At 49.6% G+C, this 20,453-nt stretch overlaps 1 pseudogene; it reads right to left on the bottom strand.

The window, feature by feature from the left end:
- Positions 1-3,266: 3,266 nt before the first annotated feature.
- Positions 3,267-4,439, bottom strand: LOC144148492 (uncharacterized; annotated as a pseudogene).
- Between the last annotated feature and the right edge of the window lie 16,014 nt (positions 4,440-20,453).

The raw sequence follows: 20,453 nt of genomic DNA on the forward strand, positions 1-20,453 counted from the left end.
GTCCGTGTGTGCAATGAACATTGCCTTGAGATTGGGATTCACACGCTCAGTGATGTTTGCCTCAGGGTAATACGTGGCCGTAACATCGTGTTTCACGACTACGGCTGAACAGTTATCCTCAAACAATTTGCTCTTGAAATACGTAGCGTTTTCTGTGATGAGTTGGGCAAGAAAGGCAAACGCCGCAAACACTTCCATGAGGCTTCTTCATACGTTCTGGGTATTGACGGTACCTAGCGGGAACAGCTCTACCCACTTTGTGAAATGGTCCGTCACCCCAAACAAACAACAATTACCACGCGGCCTGCGGGGGTAAGGGCCCATGATATCGCCAGTAACGATTTTCTATGCGCTTTTACTCTCAACAGAGTGCATCAATCCCGGCGGGCATCTTCTAACTCGGGGTTTCGCTGTCTGATACACGTGAAAGCTCCTGGTGTACCTCAGCACAATCTGCCTCATCCCCGGGCCCGTTACAGCCCGACATAACTTCTCATACGTTTTGCTGCCAGAGCTGTGTCCAGCCAGTGCTGAATCATGGAAGCAACAGATGAAAGCCCGCAGAAGCTTACGCGGTACAACAGCGCGGTGTGGTGAATTATCTTCGTCACTCTGAACAAGAAAACGGCAGGGGTCGAACAACGCTTTAGTGCCGCTAATGACGGGTTTATGTAGGCTGGGCAGGTGACGGCTCGTCACGTGGTAGGGATAGTGGTAGGGAAAGCGGCACCGATAACATAAGCGCCGCAGAAGACTGCGGAAAGGGAAATAGGTTTGAGCAACCTTGATTGGAAAAAAGCAGAGCAAAAAGGTTTCACCCCAGACAGCAGTGGGCCCGGACGGAATACCAAGGCAACTGATGATCCTACTTGGACCTAAAAGTAAGGAGTAGTTTATGAGGGCAATAGATAAGGTGATAGAAACCAAACAAATACCAGAGGACTGGTTAGAAAGGATGAATTTAATACATAAAGGCAGAGGAGACAAAGCCAGTATTGATTCATACAGACCACTCACCGTAACGTCAGTGCTGTATAGATTCGTAATGCAGGCGATAAAATCAGAAATTCAAGCACGGATGGAAGAAAATGAAATACTTGGGGAACTGCAGAATGGATTTAGACAAAACAGGCGACTGGATGACAATCTGCTTGTGATAACGCAATGCATTGAAATTGAGAAAGCAGAGTATAGACCACTATGGATTACATTCTTGGACATTAAAGGAGCATATGACAACGTAAACAGAGAACGGCTGTGGAGAATGCAGAAAGTCCAGGGATTAGATGACGAGTTAGTACAGTTCCTTATAGCAACCTATAAAGGCAATAGAGTGCACCTTAGTTTGGAAGGACAGTAATGCGCCCAGCAGGTCAACATCCATCGCGGACTGAAACAGATGTCCGTGGAGCCCAATACTGTTCATGCTTTACATGGCAAGGTTAAAAAAGAAACTGGAAGAAAGTCAAGTAGGGTTTAGCCTAACCCATATGCTGCAAGGCGAAGTGGTACAACGCAGACGACATTGTTCTTTTAGCTGATAAACAAAGAGATATGCAGCGGCTAATAAATATTAGCGGCCAGGAAGCCACTGACCTCGGGTTAAATTTCAGTGCAGAAAAATCAGGAATAATGGTTTTCAATGACGCCACCACCGACGTAGTGTCTATCCAGCAAGGCGAATTACCTAGAGTGAAGAAATATAAATATTTGGGAGTGTGGATAAACGAAGGGGATAACTACTTAAGTACTCACGAGGAGCAACTTAAGGTTAAGGGAAAGCGAAACGCAGCTATAAAGAAGCATAGAGCTCTATGGTGGTATAACAAATATGAAGTAGTAAGAGGAATGTGGAAAGGAGTAATGGTTCCGGGTCTCACGTTTGCGAACGCTGTACACTGCTTAAAATCAGACGTTCTATCAGGCCTTGAAGTAAACCAAAGAACGGTAGGACGTTTGGCCTTGGGCGCGCATGGAAAAACAACTAACGAAGCAGTTCAGGGAGATATGGGCTGGGCGTCGTTTGAAGTTAGAGAAGTTCAGAGTAAAATGTGCTTTGAGATGAGGTTGAGGGCAATAGATCAACGAAGGTGGGCAGCTAAGGTTTTTAGGTACCTATACATGAAAAGCGTGGACACGCAGTAATTAAGAAAGACTAGAAGGCTAACGATGAAATACGGAAAGAACAGTGGAGAATCCAAAACACCCAAGGTAACCAAAAAAGAGGCAAGGCAGATTGAAACGAATAAATGGAGGGAAAAAATGGAAGCTAAAACGTCGTTAGAGATGTACAGGGCTGAGAAATTGAACATCAGAAAGGAAAATTTCTACGATAATTCCCAGGGCGGTGCTTTGCTTTTTGAGGCTAGAGCAGGTTGCCTGCGAACCAATGCATTTAATTCATCCGCACTGCCTCGTGTCATCCGCCTTTGGAATTATCTGCCTGATAACATTGCCACCATATCTAACCCCGAAACATTTCGCCGTCAGCTACTCCTGCATTACACAATTTAATGCTGTTAAAATATTTTTGTGTAACACCCATTACCAGGATTCTCGTGTATGTTGCGCATGTGTGTGTGTTTTTTCCTCTCACAAATTTTAGGCCACAAATGTTCATGTACGGTGAAAAAGTGATCGCCTTGTTCTTGCAAAATATGTATAATGCATTTACATTTTGTTGTTACGATGTTCCTGTCTTCAATTTATGCTTTGTATTGTTATTACGTTTTCACACGCCCCCTTTACTCCATGCCCTCCAGTAGGACCTGTAAGGTTTCTATGAATAAATAAATAAATAAACTAAGAGTTTTGTGGGGACGTATTCACAAAATGATGGGGTATGTGTGGTCTGCGGAAAAGAAACAGAAACTATGTGGCGCATAGTGTTAGAATGTGAGGGTATCCATCCAAATCTACATGAAGGGAATATTGGGCTTCCAGAAGCCCTAGGATTTAAGGGTATCAGATAGGAAGTTAACTTCAAGGCTGTCGAGGGGACGAAAAGAAGATTAGAATGCTGGTGGACGAAAAGCAGAGAGGGGAATATTGCTTAGGACAGTTACCACCTGTAACAGGGAAAAGAAAGTATTTCGGGCCTAATAAACTTTAGTGCCTGCCCTAAGCAGCGCTAGTATTAAACCAAGAGTGTAAAACATGGTAATATTAGTCCTTTTTGGTAAGATGACATGTCATCACCCCGCTTCAAAGGGGAAACCAATAGCAATCATCATCATCATCAACTTAGGAGCGACAGCTTGTGCTCGTTATCGTGGCAGTGTCCACTCGGTTACATCTTCCCTTCCTTGGTGCAATGAAGGTCGCTCTGGCGGGGGGTACCGACGAGGATCGCGACGTCCCCGAGTGCTTCTCCGTGGTAGTTGCGGCTCTGAAACGGGACCGAAGTCTGGCAAGCCTGAGGAATGTGTTGTGGTAGTTTCGGAGCATGATAGCTCTGGAACCTCCAGGAGATGTTCCCGTGTGCGTCGCATTTCTTCGCCGTCCTCTGTTTTCACCAGTACGGAGCGGGGAGCTCCCGCTGATCCCAGCACAACTACCGGGGATTCCGTCTGTGTGTGCGTGAAGTACCCGGAGGCCCTCTGGGCGGGTGAGAGGGTGCGCAGGTCCCGAGCTCCTCAATTGTAGTAGACCCGCTGCTTGTGGCGAATATCCTGGAGAAGGGAGTGCACATTCCTTCTTGGCAATGGTGACGGCTTCAGGTGGCAGGAGGGAACTGGTAGCAGCATTCTCGTCTGTAGACCCATCAGCCTCTCCATAGGTGACTTCAAAATAGCACCACGTGGAGTATTGCGCAACTCAAGCAGAGCTAAATAGAAATCTGGGCTGTTATAGGAACAATTCTTTAGCGGCGTTTTGGATCCTTGAACTGCCCTTTCGGCCATGTCATTTGTGCGAGGGAGATAAGGGCTGGACGTCACGTGGGTGACTCCTACTTCACGCAGAAAATCACAGAGCTCGGGGCTACTAAAACGGGGCTCCTTGTCACTATAGAGCTTCACTGGTAAGCCATGGACAGAGAAATCTTTCGCGCTCCACTCCTTCAAGTGCCGGGCTGTTGTGTATCGAAAATCCTGTATTTAAAAATAAAAAGAGTAGCAGTCTACAATGATGGCAACCTTTTCACCACCGTGATGGAATACGTCCGTGCCAACTATTTCCCATGGCAGAGGGGAGACATCATTAGGCAGTACAGGCATTTTCGTGTTTTGGTTTTGGTGAGCCTGGTAAACTTTGGATGATTCTACAAGCTGGTCAATGCCCCTCGACATAGATGTCCAAAACGTGACATTCATAGCCCGAATTTTTATCCTTTCCGCCCCTGAGTGGGCCACATAAAGAAGACGAAGGATTTCAGCTCTCTTAGCGCTTGGTACGGTTACCTTGTTGCTGCGAAAGACGAGGCCATCTTGTGTGTGCATCTCTTCTCGATACGCTCAATATGGTCTGGCATTTGCTGGGACGTCCTCTTTGTTTTCTGGACAGTCAGTTTTGCTGTAGGATTGGACGGTCGACAGAGCAGAATCGTTTGCGGTTGCTGCACGGAGCTCCTCCAGGCGACGCTCGGAAGCTGGAACGAGGGCAATGACGTAACAATGAAACGCTCTGTTATTTTGTCAATAAGGCCTTGCTTAGAAAACGAGAGAGCACATCAGCCAAAAACCTCTCTTTCCCTGGCTTGAACTGCAGATTGATGGCGTATCGCTGCAATGTCAGTCATTTGTTGCAGTCAAAGTGGGCACTGATGATATGGCTCACTGAAAATTGGCACCAGCGAACGATGGCCGGTTTCCACGGTAACCTATGCACAGCCGCTAGAGCTTCCTTTTGAATCTGCGGGTACCGCGTCAGAGTATCGCTGAGCGATCTAGAAGAGAAAGCGATAGGGCGGCCGTTTTGTATCACAACGGCGACAACGCCCCTGTGGCTGCCGCCAACACACAGGGCGATGGGCTTTTTTAGATCAAATTAAGCGAGCACTGGCGTGGTTACTAAGGCTTGCCGCAGCTCATCGAAGCTGCTTTGCTCATTTTCCGTCCAGACCCAGGCAACATATTTGCGCTGGCATGTCCAAAATGGCTTCGACGCGATCGGAATCCAGGCTGAGCACATGCGTGTTGAAAACGTGTCGCAAGTACCAAACTTGTGCCTGCAAACAGACACACCTGTGCGAGTTTAGACGGAGGTTGTGCCCACGGCAGCGTGCAAGCACACCGGACAAGTAATTGTCATGCTCTTCCTTCGTTGTGCCTCAGACTAATATGTCGTTCATTAAATCAGCTACTCCAGACAGGCCCTCCAAGCAGCCGTGCATGGCTGCTTGAAATATTTCCGGGGCAATTTCAAAGGGCATGCGGAGAAACCGATAGCGCCCGTAAGGCGTGCTCGTTGTGCACAATTTAGAGCTGCTGTCAGAAAGCTTTATTTGGCAGAACCCGGATGCAGTGTCTAAGGTAGAAAAATATTTCGCTCCAGACATTCGTTGCGCGACCTCTTCTAGAATTTGCATAGGGTACAGCTCACGCAGCATGACCTTGTTAAGCTCCATTGGGTCGATAAAAATTCTTTCTTTGTTACGTTTAACTACGGCTACCGTATAGCTTGACCATTCAGTTCGTTCGGTTACCTTCGTTACGACGTTTTGCTCCTCCATGCCTTGAAGTTCGGCCTTTACGTTTTCGTCAATGGCCACCGGAACCCTTCTGGCTGGCACAACAACACCGACGGCGCCGGGCCTGGGGTTCATTTCGTAGTCAAACTTTTTCAACTGTCCCAATCCTGAGAAAATATCGGTGAAGGGCTGCGCCACCGGAATCCGGATACAGGTGCTGCGTCTCGACGCTATCGATGCTATAAATTAAGCCAAGCCTTTCTGCTGCTGCTGCTCCGCTTAGTGACACAGGCACGATTTGCTCAATGACAAAAAAGGTTTCATCATACTGTTTATCGTTCGCGTATAGCGATAACTTTAGTTTAAACTGCGCAGTCGTTTTGTGGCCGAAACCACTCGTTAACGTAGCTTCGCAGGCTTGATGGATCATTCTCCGAAGCGACAAAACATCTTGCTTTGAAATCACTAAACAGTTTGCTCTTCTATGAGGCTTGCAGACCATCGGACGGCCTTCAATGCAAATGTTCGGGGGCGACTGGTCGCTAGCGAGTACGCTCAAAGTTAAAGCGTCCAGAAAAAATATGACCTTTCGTCAGCACGCAGCTCTCTTATTTTCCTGCGCTTTGAATCTTCACGGCGGGAGAAGGATGACTGGGCGCATGCTTAGGCGAAATTATTCAATCCTGATTCAGTCATGCTTTTCCTTTCTCTGACCAGCGGCCGCCGAGGTGAACTTTGTAGCCGCATTTGCTACATGCTTTGTCACACTCTTTAGCGCATTTACGGCTGCCGTTTCAGCGCCTTCGAGGGTGCCACCCATCTGTCGAAACTTCCCCTCACCTTGCTCTTGGATGCTACAGATTTCGACTATTATTTGGTAAGACGGGTTTTCCGAAATTTAATTCTTTTGCAGGCCCTTGTACCTAATATCGTGTATGATGCCGCTACCAAGCATGCGCTCTTCTGTCTCCAAAATCTCAGTGTTTGGCAAGCGTTCGCAATTCGACAAGCCAGTCATTGAAACGTTCGTCCTCTTTTTGTTCTCGGGAGGGGAAGCAAAACTTATGGTAAGTGAGTTTCTTCGCGGGCTTGTAGATAACTTCACTTTTTTTAATTATGAAGTTCACGTCGCCTGTGTCCTCTCCTGGCTCAAACTTGAACGAAGCGTACGCTTTTCTAGCCTCTTCTCCAATGGTCACTAAAAGCGTCGCGCCTGCATTTCTTTTGGTTGCTTGTTCAGCATAGCAGCCGCGGAAAACAGTTGAAACTCACTTTTCCAGGTATTCCACCCAAGCCAAGCGTCTCGCGACGCGTCGAGGGGTTCGGAGGCAGCAGGAGCGTTGTCGAAAATGCAGGCGGTGTCGGCAACGCAAGCGGTGTCCTCATGCTGGCTGTTTTCCGCTCCCACCCGCCGCGGTGGCTCAGTGGCTAAGGCGTTGCGCTGCTGAGCACGAGGTCGCGGGTTCGATTCCCAGCCGCGGCGGCTGCTTTTCTGATGGAGGCGAAAAGCAAAAACGCCCGCGTGTACGAGATTTCGGCGCACGTTAAAGATCCCCAGGTGGTCAAAATTAATCCGGAGCCCTCCACTACGGCGCGCCTCATCGCCTTCGTTGCGTCGGCGCGTTAAACCCAACAATCAATCAATCAATCAATGTTTTCCGCTCCCACCATGTGAACGAGCAAACGCAAGGGGTGGAACAAGGCTTTATTGTGGATAACGACAGGTTCATGTAGGGAGGGCGAAGGACGTCACGCTCACGTAGGAGCGACAGCTTGGGCTCGTTATCGCGGCAGTGTCAACTCGGTTGCAGCCATCTTCCTGCGCAATATACCGTAGCAGGAGACCGTCCTCCGCGAACACATATTTATCAAACTCACCGATGTTGCTGGTGGGAGCAGCGCTGTTTGCCCCGAGGTGCTCAATGATCTCACGGTAGAGTCCGTCGGCACTGCTCACCGGCGTACCCCAGCGTGTGTAAGCATCCACTGCAGGCACCTTCGTCGGCACTTCCGCATCCGAAGATTACAGAAGGGGCGCGCGCGAGAGCACGTCAGCGACTTGTTTCTGGGAACGCTTCGTGTGCTGGATGGTAAAATCGTAGCGCTTTAGCAAACGCACACAGCGCGAGAGATGACCAACAGGGTTCTGCAAACGCTGAAGCCAACGAAGCTACGGTAAAAGGCTATCATTGCCAAGAAGCGCTGCAAGCTCTTAACGTCACGCGGGCGCGGATACCCTGTAATTGCCTTCAGTTTGGCATCGTTAGGACGAATCTTTCCGTTGTATACGACAAAGCCGAGCAAGTCAACCTTGCTTGTCACGAGTTGAACCTTTTTGGGGTTGATGGTGAGACCGGCGCGTTTCATGGGGTCAAGTACATCTCTAGGATGCTTGAGATGCTCTAAATGGTACGTGAAAAGACGACGACGTCAGCCATGTAGGCCATCGCGTACTTATAACGTGCATCGTCAAGAACAATGTCCAAACATTTTTTAAACGAGCTCAGGGAGTTCTTTAGCCCAAACGGCATGTACACGAACTCGCAACGACCCCTGTAGCATGTGAAGACTGTTTTAGGAATATGATCCGGGTGCATTTTAATTTGCAAAAAGCCACGTGAGCAATAAACAGTAGTAAACACGCGTGCACCACCAAGCTAGGAAATGATGGATTCTACGGCAGGAAAAGGATAAGCGTCTCTCACAGTTACGCCGTTGATGCGACGGTAGTCCCTGCAGAGGCACACACTGATGTCGTTTTTTGGCGGCAACACGAACGCAGATGCGTGGCGCTCTGCGACGGCCGCACAAACCTCGTGTTTAGCATCTCCTCGAGGGCGACGTCCAGTTTCACCTCCTTCTGGATGCTGAGCGGCCGTGGATTTCATCTCCAAGGAATGGCGTCTCCTGAGTCAATGCGATGTTGGAGGATGGTTGTCAGCCCAGGAGCCTTCGTGAACATTTCAGCAAAGGGCTCCAGCACATAGGCGAGCTGCTCCCGCTCATAGTCACTGCAAAGGCACTCCTGAAGCCCATGCCTGATTCTCTCAGGCAACACCATTTTTTTTTGCGATTGCGACTGAGTTTTGCATGTTACAGATATTTTTTGACGCCACAAAAGGTATCAATTCTGCGTCCTTGCCCAATCTGGAACTACCTCCCGCCAATTCAAGCAGTAGGCCCTCGCAAATAATAAAATATCTGCCCAAAATCATGGGCCCCGCCAAACCAGGCCAGTAGGTAAAGCACTGCCGACAACTTCTGCTTGCGTGAGAAATGTGCAAGCGCACAGCACCACGTGCTTGAACACCACTATTACCCACTTGCAAACGGACGCTGCATTTGCGCAACTTGACACCTCTTGCTCGCCAAAGATTAAAGAATGTGTCACCAATGAGCGACAAACTGCCGCCAGTGTCAACCAATGCATAAATATCCATTCCAAGCACGTGAACAGTAATATGTGGTGCTATGGCCTGTGTGCGCGCTTCAACACGACAAGCAGCGTGGAAAAAACACCAGTCCTCACCACCAGCCAATTCTGCGGCCCTCGGCGATGTGTTAGTCACCATCATTGGCTCGGGCTGCATTCCCTCAGCTCGATGGCTATTTGGGTTTCGGTGATCAGCCATCACACGAGGACACTCACGATGGATGTGTCCTGGCTGTCCGCATTGGTAACAGCCGTCCGATTTATTTCCCTCATGCACGTACCCTCGCGGCCCTCCTGTCTCGATAACTGCACCAGAAAGACCTCTGTAGTTTAGGGGATTTTGTTGCCGACCCCAAAGAGAGAGACTAGGGTTGGGGAGCAGTGAGCCTGCCAGTAAAGGGGGCCTGTTTTCCCAATGCAGGAACCCTGGCTCAAACCACGCCGGGGAGTGCCCGCCATGGGCTGCACTATCTGGTCGTCTTCTGCGCTCCAACTGCCTGTCGCCAAGGGCAGAGGTATATAGTGCACGGGGGGAATGCAAGCCCGCTGCTGCCGTACGTGGCTGTGGATTTCGCTCTGGCAAAGTCTCAAAGGTGTCTCTCCATGCACAAGCTGGCTCAATCGCCTCCCCTACTGGAAGAGGGGGTACACAATTCAGCTCCGATAAGCTTCCTCGATGACCCGAGCTGATCGTGCCATCTCCTCCAGGCTCGAGTACTCACGACCACGTAAGTAAGGTAGGAAGCGCGGGTGGCATCGTTGTAAGGTGTGCCTCACCATTTCTGCGTCAGTGGCACCCGCGGGATAGCTCCTTTGAAGAGCTTGTGGGAATCGTGGAGAACCTCGACCCGCGATCTCGAGCCGGCACGCGCTTCGGGAGAGACGTGCGCTGAAACAGGTCCGGCGATCCACGGGTTCGTCGGCGTCCCCTGAGAGACGGCACCACCGATCTGTGCGGGCATAGGCGCGCGGGCGCGGGCCGCGCGAGCGTGTGCGCGCTCAAGACGGCAGAGTCTTGTGGGGGACCCGGTCGGGGCTGGTTCAGCGGAAAATCACGGCGGTGGTGTATACATTCATCTTAGGTGGCAACTTCTTGTGGTGCGCCGTGGGTGCCTGCCTCCCGTTCGCGATAATGACCCAGACGGCGTGATTCGTGAACGCCATCGAGCCTTGTGCTCGCATGCTTTGGGATTCCCCAAATAAACGGCTGTGCTTCGGCCCTACTGTCTACTGTGTTCTCGTATCGGCGAATCTCACTGGTCTGCCGTAGGCATGGGAGCCCGCTAGGTTGACACAACGGGAGCTGGGGTGGGGGCCTACCCAAGAGTGCTGGCAAGGTCCCCGAGGAACCCCTCATATCCCACATGGCGCCAAACATTGGGCTCGAACCCACAACCCTGAGGTTAAGAGGTTCAAGCTCTACCATGTGGGATATGAGGAGTCCCTCGGGGGCCTTGCCAGCACTGTGGGGTAGTCCCCCACGTTAGCTCCGGCATGACAACTACGCGGGCTCCTACGCCTACGCCAGTCCACACTAATGTTCGCCACACGATGCCGCCGTCGCGTTGCTCGCCTCACAAACCCGCAAACACATTGCACAGGTTCCGAGTCTCTGGTGGTTGAGGAGCACAGCAGGTTGGCAGGCCCAGGGGTAGCCTGCAGCCGCAGCCGACGACGAACGCCACGGTCGCGCCATGATGCGACCCCACTCCCAGCTCAAGGTGGTAACAGGAACGGCCGCACCATGGCTGCGCCCACTGCGGCCGTTCCTGTAACCGTTTGCCGTTTGCCTTGAAAGCCTATGCTATTGCTGAAGGGTTTGCGCTCGCGGTGTTCATGGGTTGTGGTTTTTTGTGGGCCGTCAAGTGCAGCGATTTTCTTTTTGAGCTCCCCGTATTCTTGCATGACTAACTCGAGGTGTCGTTGGATGCGCGCGAGTTGTTTTTTCCCCCTGCTGTGTATTAGGGATTGTTTCCGGTCTTGTCTGGCTTTACTATTATGGTTATTGTAGACCGTGCTTGCCCACCTCAGCTGTTCTGAGTTTTTAATTGGGGCGGGGATTCCCCTGCCTCCCAGGTTGTCCTCGGGAAGCTCGATGGCCTTGTCTTGTACCCCCTTTTCACTCTTTTGGTTTGGGCACTCTTGGGCGAGGTGTCTTGGCGGTCGTTTCGCTTGGCTGTTAGATCGGGGCATGTGGTCCTTACTGCTGTGTCTTGCTCAACGTGGAGGGAGAAAAGAAACAGATCTCTGCTTCCTCGTTGCCGATGGACTTGTTCCTTTCGTTCTGACGGGGCTGCGTGATGGGCGCTCCTTGGATGTGCTCTCTTGCTGGCGGAGTTTCTTCTCCCATCTAAGTCTCTTCATAAGGTAGGGGGTTTGGAATTGTTTGTGGCGTTTCTTGTCGCCGGTGGGGTGCCCTTTTCCACAAATGGGGTAGGTGTTGTTGCAAGCATGGTTTTCAGTCGGTTGTTGTAGCCCACATCCCTTGCAGCGCACATCCTGAGGATTTGGGCTCACGTCCATACGATGGCCCACTTTGCCACAAACGTTGCACACTTCGTACTTCTTTTTCTGCGAAAACCAGCAGTATTCTGCCCCACGGTAGTAGACGTAGTTTGGGACCTTTCCTCCTTCGAAGACTATAATGAGTTTGTCCGACCCATCCTTCGTGCTTGTAAAATCATTGGGTTCCGCATGTTGATCAAACTTCTGGTGATGTCCTCTTGGGTGTCATACGGGGGATATTTCGTATGACACCATTTACCGTGTCTTCCGCTGGTGATGCATACGTCATGACCTCGTAGGAGCTTTCGCCGATTGAGAGTTCATTATTATTCCCGTAGACGGCCACTCTGGCTAGTGATGGGGTGCTGGTCACCAGGGTGTTTTGTTGAGGGTTAGCTCTCACGATGTCCTCCGTCTCTAGCTTCTTTCCTATCACCGTGTCTTAGCGATGCGGTCGTGGAGCTGCACTTGAAAGTGCTTTGACACATTAAACCCGTTGCGTGGGCGGAGTACAATCTTGATGTCCTCCCTGGAGAAGCTGGGAGTCTTGGAGCCTTTCTTCGCCTTGTCCGCATATTGCCAAACGCTGATCCCTGCAGCGCCGACTGATGACTGCTGCAACCTTTTTTGAGAGGTTGGGTTGAGCGCGTCTACTTCTTGTAGTTTTTGAGGTTTGGTTGAGCCCGTCTAGTTTTTCTAGAGTGGCTAAGGAGCCATCCGGACTCGCTTTCGAAGAATTCGTGGTCAATAGTCTCACCTTCGACTTCAACGGGCATCGGTTGTATACCTTTGTCTCTAGGCTGGTTGTTTCGGGCGTTTTCTGCCACCCCCCCCCCGCCACCCCCCGGGGCTTCGGTGTCAGCCGAGGTGGCCGACTAGGCTGCCGGCCGGCCGCGGCCGGGCCGCCGTTACGTTTAGGGAGGGTTCCTTTAAGGGGTTTGGTTTGGCGGGTGTTACACACATATAAGTGTCCAGGGGCACTCGTAGTGGAAACGTTGCGTTTAGAATCTTCCTTACGCACATTAAACACCACAAAAGGTGAACCAACCGTAGGTATTCCCTCAGAGACATTTTTGCTTATTTTGTGGAAGTCACTAAGGAACATCACCTGTTCTAACGCAAGACGCAGGTGTATATTCCACTTTAAAACTAGAGAAAATATTCTTGTTCTTTTTTACCGTAATGTATAAAATAGAAACTATGCACGAAATGCTGGACTAAGAATGAATCAGTATTATAGGCCGCGAGGACAAATACTCGTAAGGGCTAAAAAGTTGTAGTCAGTGATCTGGAGCAGTATTTGGCTTCCAAGTAAAAAAGCTGTGCATGAAATACAAAAGAAGATTTTTCACAACGGAAAATCAATGTTGTGATAACTAAGCATGTTATCATGTTTTTCCCTGAGCGGGATGCACATAGGATAAGAATAAACGCATTTTGCTGTGAAGAATACGACTTCTAAGAATAAACACGATTAACGCTTTTGTGCACCATTATTAGCTGAATTTGACATAGAGCCCTCAAATGTTCACTACGTTTGTGTTCCTATTTTTGTAATATTTGGTGGCTGGATAATGAGGTACACTGCGGTGTATGTAGGGTTAGCTGAAAAACATTTTTGGGTAGATTTCATCCATTTTTGCTACAAATGAATTCAGGGATGGCGTTGTCCTTATTTCGTTGTGTAATAATGCTTGCTGTCGTGGAGAGTCTAGCGCGCGACAACAGTGTGCTTCATTTAAGAAAGGGAGAAAAGTCCAAGCATCTCGACAAATGACTCAGTATCGCGATCGCGACATATGACGGCTTCTCATGTACACATACCTTGACACGCTAAAAATCAGCCGAAGGCATTAGTGCCAATCCATCTTTCCACACGAAATGAAATATTCACAAAACACCAACATACAGCCAAACCCTTTGACACATTGGCCAGCAGAGTTTCATTTAGCTATACATGCGGTCATGCGTTGTGTTAAATCAAAAGTCAGAAAGAATGTTTTAGCCAAAAACGTTGTTTTTTCTTGGCCTGGGGATGGGTGGCTGTACGGCGTTGGTGGAACAAAAATGAACAGATCCTGCGCCCAAAACAAAATTTTACTTATTTTTGTACTTTAGTAAACCTACACCACGGTATTTTCTTGTTATACTATGTTGTATCGATTCAGTGTGTAAATAACATCGGTAAAAAGGGTACAATGAAGGATGCGACGCTCAGAAAATTTCTGGCGTTATTCTGACAGCTCAATACCACAATGGCTACGCCTTGGTGGGCGAGCGACGCTGGTTCAGTAACAAGCATTTATTAATTGTAAAAGCACCATATGCTGTACGAGTACTGCATTGCAAAAATTCATTTTCGTGTATATTCACAACTACTCCGGACACAAAACAACCCGAATCATGCATTTACTGCCAAGTTAAAATGTCTCCGTCTCCCCAAAACTGTCCAGCCAGGTTCCAGAGCGAACACGTTAGGCTTTAGGGCTGAAATTTTATTTCAGACCAAGCATTTTCTATTAAAAAGCACGCAATACATCTAAATATCAACTATCGTTCTTTGAGATATCTTCCGCGCTCAGCATGACACGCCTAAAAACATAAGATCCATGGTTCGCGCAAAAAATATTAAAAATTTAATCTAACTTTTTATGTAATTTTTCTGAGTTAAAAAAATAGGCAGCCAAAGCATCCACTAAAAACTTCCGAAAGGATTCAGTGGTGTCGCTTTGAATATACGCTTTTGGTTACTAAACCCCGAAAAGGAGAGTCCAGTTTCGTTATGCAAAAAAAGGTGTCAACGCAGGGGGGCGTGTATGTCGAAGTGAAGCAATATCGCGAACCAGAGGAGAGGTTGCAGAGTGTCTGGTAGAACAACACCATTCAAACGTCATGTGTACTGCATTTATTGATGTAAAGCTAGTGCTACACACTGAATAAAATGCAGATTTCCTGGCGCCGCTGGTATGCTTTAAAAGGAATTCCGTGCAGTGAACCCGCGTAGAAAGTACAGTGCTATTTCCGATCATTTTGCGCGCCAGGGACGTTGTTCTTTAGCCCTTGTCCACGAAGTGGAGGAGGTCATGACTGAAGGCGATAATCAGATTCGTAAATGCATAAAAAAGCAGAAAGAAAGACGTTTCCAGATGAGCTTCGGGAAAGTGTGCTGCCAGAAGCAGATGCCTTTAGGTCGTCATGACCAGTCTCCTGTACCGTGTGTGAGTTGAGGTCATTTGCCCGTGCTCGAGGAATGGTGTGCTCTTTTACTTAAACGGTTTGCAATAACGTGAGACCAGCATGTCTGCAGTAATTATTATAATTCAACTGACTATGCCCAGTTAGTGAAAACTTCATCACCAACTGCAACCGTCTGGTTGAAGGTCTCAAGTACCAGGAATGCGTTCTCCAAATTCAGAAATGCCTAATTTCCCCTCTTCTACGTCCGAAGGTAAATAAAATACTGAACAACAACATAAAGGATTCTTCTGACAAGAAATGGGACAAATATATTCCTAACCTCCCTAAGTATAATATTGCTGCAAAGCTAAAAATATTCCAGGCATTGTGATCTCATCAGAAAGGAACAATGCACCTTCTTTTTCTGTAAGCCACATTACGAATCCCCCTGCTAGCTTCGTCCTGTGAAATGCAGTGGTGCAGTTACTCTTCAATACACCTGATGTTCCTTATTTTATACTCTGGCAATTGAAATTTATGACCCTCAACAACGAAAAATGAATGAATCAAGCAATAAATCGCGTTAATTAGGAGCGCAGAAACCGCGAATAGAATATTTGTTCAGCAGGGATACTAAAATAAGTACAAGAGAAAAGCAATCAAGTAATAGTTATATTGGGAAGTGGCAGAAGGACCAAGATGAGGCAAACGTAAAGCATTGGTGAGGCTGAACTCAGAACAAAATACCTCCGTTTTTCTGCCCCATGCCCACCTGTGTAGGACGGCAATTATATGTTTTGGCCTACCCGCCGTGGTGGCTCAGTGATTAAGGCGTTGCACTGCTGAGCCCGAGGTCGCGGGTTTTATTCCCGGCCGCGGCGGCCGCTTTTCTGATGAAGGCGAAAAGCGAAAACGCCCGCGTGTTGCGAGATTTTGATGCACGTTAAAGATCCCCACGTGGTCAGAAGTAATCCGGAGCCCTGCACTACGGCGCGCCTCATCGCCTGCGTTGCGTCGGCGCGTTAAACCCTACAAGCAATCAATTAACATTCTTTCGCCAATTACTGACGTCCTGCTCCTCAACAACGTGGCCCGTTTTTATGTAGTCGCTACGATTGCAAATAGTACAATAGGCCTCCACTTCTTAAACTTCAGTTCTTTCTTCCAAGTTCTTTCACAGGAAACGCTGCTGGCCACTGTTTTTCCATGGAACAGATGCCAGCTCTCTGCTCTTCATTCATATCATTTCTGGTGATATTCCTATAACATCTCTGGTGTAGATGAAGATGTCGTCGGGCATTTCTCCGTGAGTAGCTCGCCAGCTGCAAGGAATGCTTGCACATTACGGGGATATGTTTGATTTACACAACCTTCAACTAGGCAAGACTTCGGAGGTAACGAAATTGATAGACATCTAGGACAGATTACTATCCACCAGGGAGCGTATCAAGTATCTCACTTGTGAAGGAACGCAAGTCCAAACAAAGGTAGAAAAAATGCTTACAAACCACGTCTTTGTATGCTGTCCAAGTCCATTGGCGTCACCATTCGCCTTGGTGAAAGAAAAGATGGTTAATACTGCTCCTTTGTTGACTACCAGCATTTGAACAAAATTCCTAAGGTAAACATAAGCAGGTAAACATGAATGTAACAAAGCTGACGAAAGCTCGTGATTTTTTGTTAAATACACGTTTGCGTCACTTGCATGTTTATAGTTAAGGGTCGGGGGAATGAAGCAGACACGAAGCCAATTGCTTGGTATCAGTGAAGGTGAACTCATTGTGCACATATTTATAACAGTGAAACACTGCGTGAGCTGCGTTTGCTCCTTCCCATCGATATTATTCATTAAACAGTGCTCCAAAAGGGCAAGGGCACTTACTTGCGTAATTACAAACGTAACTTAAGTTTCACTTTTGACGTGGGCTCGATGGGTACCTTTTCATGAACTTGCTGCTCTTTTCCGCAATCAAAATGATTGAACGGGCGCTACCAGGGACGATGTACAGGTCAGCGACATTCTTCTTTCTCGACGGCAGAGACGCGTTTGATGTTGTGAGCTTGTCTCTTACTGGGTAGCAGCCATCCCACTGCTCGCCGTTATTTTAAATGTTGGTCTTTCTCTTTCTGCCTTGAAGCGACCTAAATTGTCGTTTTCTAGAAGCACAGCTCATCGGCCATGAACCGATTTCACAGACAGCAGTGGAGACGGCCGACTATACAGTGTGATATACAGGCCTAGCTGCTGAAAACTTGTGGTTCTAACGGACACCTAACTCACACGTCTAAGTGCACGCTAGTTAGCGGTGCGGGCATAAACAGAAGTGAAGTGTAGTTACTACTGCTACCTGTTGTGGTGCCACGCTAGAAAAAAACAGAAGTGGCTTCTGCGTTTGCCACGGGACGGTTATAGCTGCTACGTTCATCATCATCTACACCCTGAAGGATTTATTTTTAGGCGGTTCTTGATGTTTAGTAACTGCTTCTTTCATACGGTCGCTAAGTTACTGCATATATCCAGCCGATGTCTCCTGGAAAGTGATAAAAATAATGTCGGGTTACCTTAGCGATTTGGTAACACCAAGGTTACTCACCGCACGGCTTCGTTACCTAGAGGACGAAAACAGATGGGCTTCAAAGGGCGTGGCGATGGGGAAAGGAAAAAAGTTGTCAAATACAGGAATTTTTTGCATAGAGGTTTGTTACAACCAAGTTTATCTCTAACGGCTTCCTCGCATACACGATTCCCTTGACTGTCTCCACGCTGAATGATATTTCTCGTCGACTAATTTTCGTTTTGGATATTGGCAACTTGCAGTTGATGCCACATACCGAGGAGAGAACACTTTTTTTGTGGCGGGTGGCTTATGCCAAATTAGGGAAACGCAGTTCGCGCTTTGTAGTTCGTCCGCGACATTTGAAACTGTAGGGCGCTATGTCGGGCGAGAGGAAGGAGCCTCAGGCAGGACGACCGTTCGTCGCAAGGCAAAACCAGATTCTATTTTGTCAGCACCAGTGCGACCCCGGTGTTCTCGTGCGCTCGCGCGGCCACACAGCCTGTGTCCATGTCCATCGGGCTGCTGCGCGAGGAGCGGCGCTCGATCCAGCGATGTCGCTGGAGCTGCCGCTACAGGGCTCCCCCCCAAGAGAGGAGCGGGAGTGACGAGCGAAAAAGTCATGCATGTTTCCAGTGGACGCGCCGAGGTCGTCTTGTTAAAGGGGGCACAGCAGGTTCCAACGAAGTGACTTCGGGCGGCTCGAAGTACGCGGGCTTCAGGCGTTCGATTGCCACGGTGTCTGGAGAGCCGTTGATGTCCAGTACGAAAGTAGTCGAGTGACGTTGAACGACTGGATAGGGGCCGATGTAATGTGGGCGCAGTGGTCCTCGGACGGGTCCGTAGCGCACGAACACATGCGTGGCAGTTTTGAGGTCAGGGTGCGTGTAAGTCGTCGAGTTCTTTGCAAGGCGTGTGGGCCGAGGCCGAAGGTGTCGAAAAACCTCTCGTAGGTTATCAATGTATTCACTTGCAGGGACAGGTTGCGGAGACTCGTCGAACAAGTCCGCTGGCAAACGCAGAGGTGTACCGTAGACGAGCTCAGCAGACGTGCACGAGAGGTCCACTTTGTACGCGCTCCGGATTCCGAGAAGCGTCAGTGGTAGCCGTTGGACCCACTCGGTGGGGCAGCCGTGTGCAGTGAGTGAAGCCTTGAGGTGTCGATGAAAGCGCTCCACAAGGCCGTTCGACTGCGGGTGGTACGCAGCTGTTCGCAGACGAGTCGTTCCGAGAAGACGCAGTAGTTCGGTGAACAGGGATGACTCGAACTGCCGGCCGCGATCGGTGACAACGGTGGAAGGGCATCCGTAGCGGGACACCCAGGTAGACACAAAGGTTGAAGCTACTGTGGAGGCCGTGATGTCGGGAAGAGGGCAGGCTTCGGGCCAACGTGTGAACCGGTCAACACAGGTTAGAATGTACCGGTAACCTTGGCAAGGGGGTAGGGGGCCAACGATGTCAACGTGAACGACAGAAAAACGTTCATCGGGCCTGAGGAATGGCTTGGCAGGGGGAACAGAATGGCGTTGGACTTTTGAACGCTGGCACGGCGTGCAGGCTCGTACCCAGTCTCGAATGTCAGCGTTCATACGGGGCCAAACGTAGCGGGACGCAATGAGCTTTTGAGATGCCCGAATGCCGGGGTGGGCCATGTTGTGTATGGCGTCGAACATGCGGCGACGATGTGAGGCAGGTAGGAAGGGTCGAGGAACACCTGTGGACGTGTCGCAGACGATGGTCACACCACGAAACGGTACATCTTCAAGGTTGAGTGCGGTAGGTGCTCCACGTAGACGGGAGAGCTCGTTGTCGTTGGCTTGCGTCGTAGCCAGTTCTTGTACGTCAAGCGGGTCGGTAACTGCTTCCAGCGCTCCTGGTGAAATAGCATTTACATCGTCCATGCGACTCAGTGTGTCTGCAGGGGAATTGGCCACACCACTGACGTGCTGGATGTCGGACGTGAACTCCGAGAGGTATGCTAGTTGACGCACCTCTCGTGGAGTGTAGAGGGTGTCAGGGCGGTTCAAGGCGAACGTGAGCGGCTTGTGATCAGTGAAGATCGTGAACGTGCGTCCTTCGAGGTGATGTTTGAAGTGACGAACAGCGAGGTACATGGCTAGCAGTTCGCGGCCGAAAACGCTATATCGTGTCTGAGCCGGAGTCATGCGCTTGGAGAAAAACGCTAGCGGTTCCCATGCACCTTTAACTTGCTGCTGAAGGACAGCTCCGACGGCAGAACTTGACGCGTCGGTCATGAGTGCCAACGGAAAGTTCGGATTTGGATGAGCCAGCAGTGCAGCGTCGGCGAGAGCGCGTTTGATGGCCGTAAATGCCCTTTCAGCAGCATCGTCCCAATCAAGTGAAGTGGATGACCGTTTGGTGGAAAGCAGCCTGTCGAGAGGTTCGAGCAGCGTGGCACAGTTCCTAATGAAGCGGCGGTAGAAATTTACCAGCCCTAGGAACTGGCGGAGCTTTGTCACTGACGCTGGCTTGGGAAAGTCGATGATTGCGTGAACCTTGGCGGGGAGTGGACATATGCCAGTGGCGTCCAAACGATGACCAAGGAAATCGAGGGCAGTGGCACCAAACTCGCTCTTCGAGACGTTGATGACGATGCCGTGAACAGCGAGACGCTCGAAGAGAAGGCGAAGATGCTTCAGATGCTCTTCCAGGGATGTGCTGGCCACCAGAATGTCGTCAACGTAGGCGTAGACGAACGGTAGCCCTCGTGTGACGGCATCAATGAAACGCTGGAATGTTTGTGCAGCGTTGCGGAGTCCAAATGGCATGCGCAGAAATTCGAACAGGCCGAATGGGGTTGTGATGGCAGTTTTGGGGATGTCTTCTTCTGCCACGGGAATCTGGTGGTAAGCACGAACCAAGTCTATCTTAGAGAATATCGTGGCCCCGTGGAGAGTGGCGGTGAAATCTTGGAGGTTGGGTAACGGATAGCGGTCAGGAACGGTCTTGGTGTTCAAGGACCGGTAATCTCCGCAGGGGCGCCAGTCACCAGTTTTCTTGGGCACCATGTGCAGTGGTGATGCATGGTTACTGGATGATGGACGGATGATGCCCAGTTCCATCATGTGCTCGAATTCCGCTCGTGCGACTTTGAACTTGTCAGGCGCAAGCCGCCGTGGTCGAAAGAAAACGG

This window comes from Haemaphysalis longicornis, unplaced genomic scaffold, assembly GCF_048455015.1.
Source record: "Haemaphysalis longicornis isolate Haplotype H1 unplaced genomic scaffold, Haemaphysalis longicornis Haplotype H1 scaffold_8, whole genome shotgun sequence".
Classification (NCBI taxonomy): Eukaryota; Metazoa; Arthropoda; class Arachnida; order Ixodida; family Ixodidae; genus Haemaphysalis; species Haemaphysalis longicornis.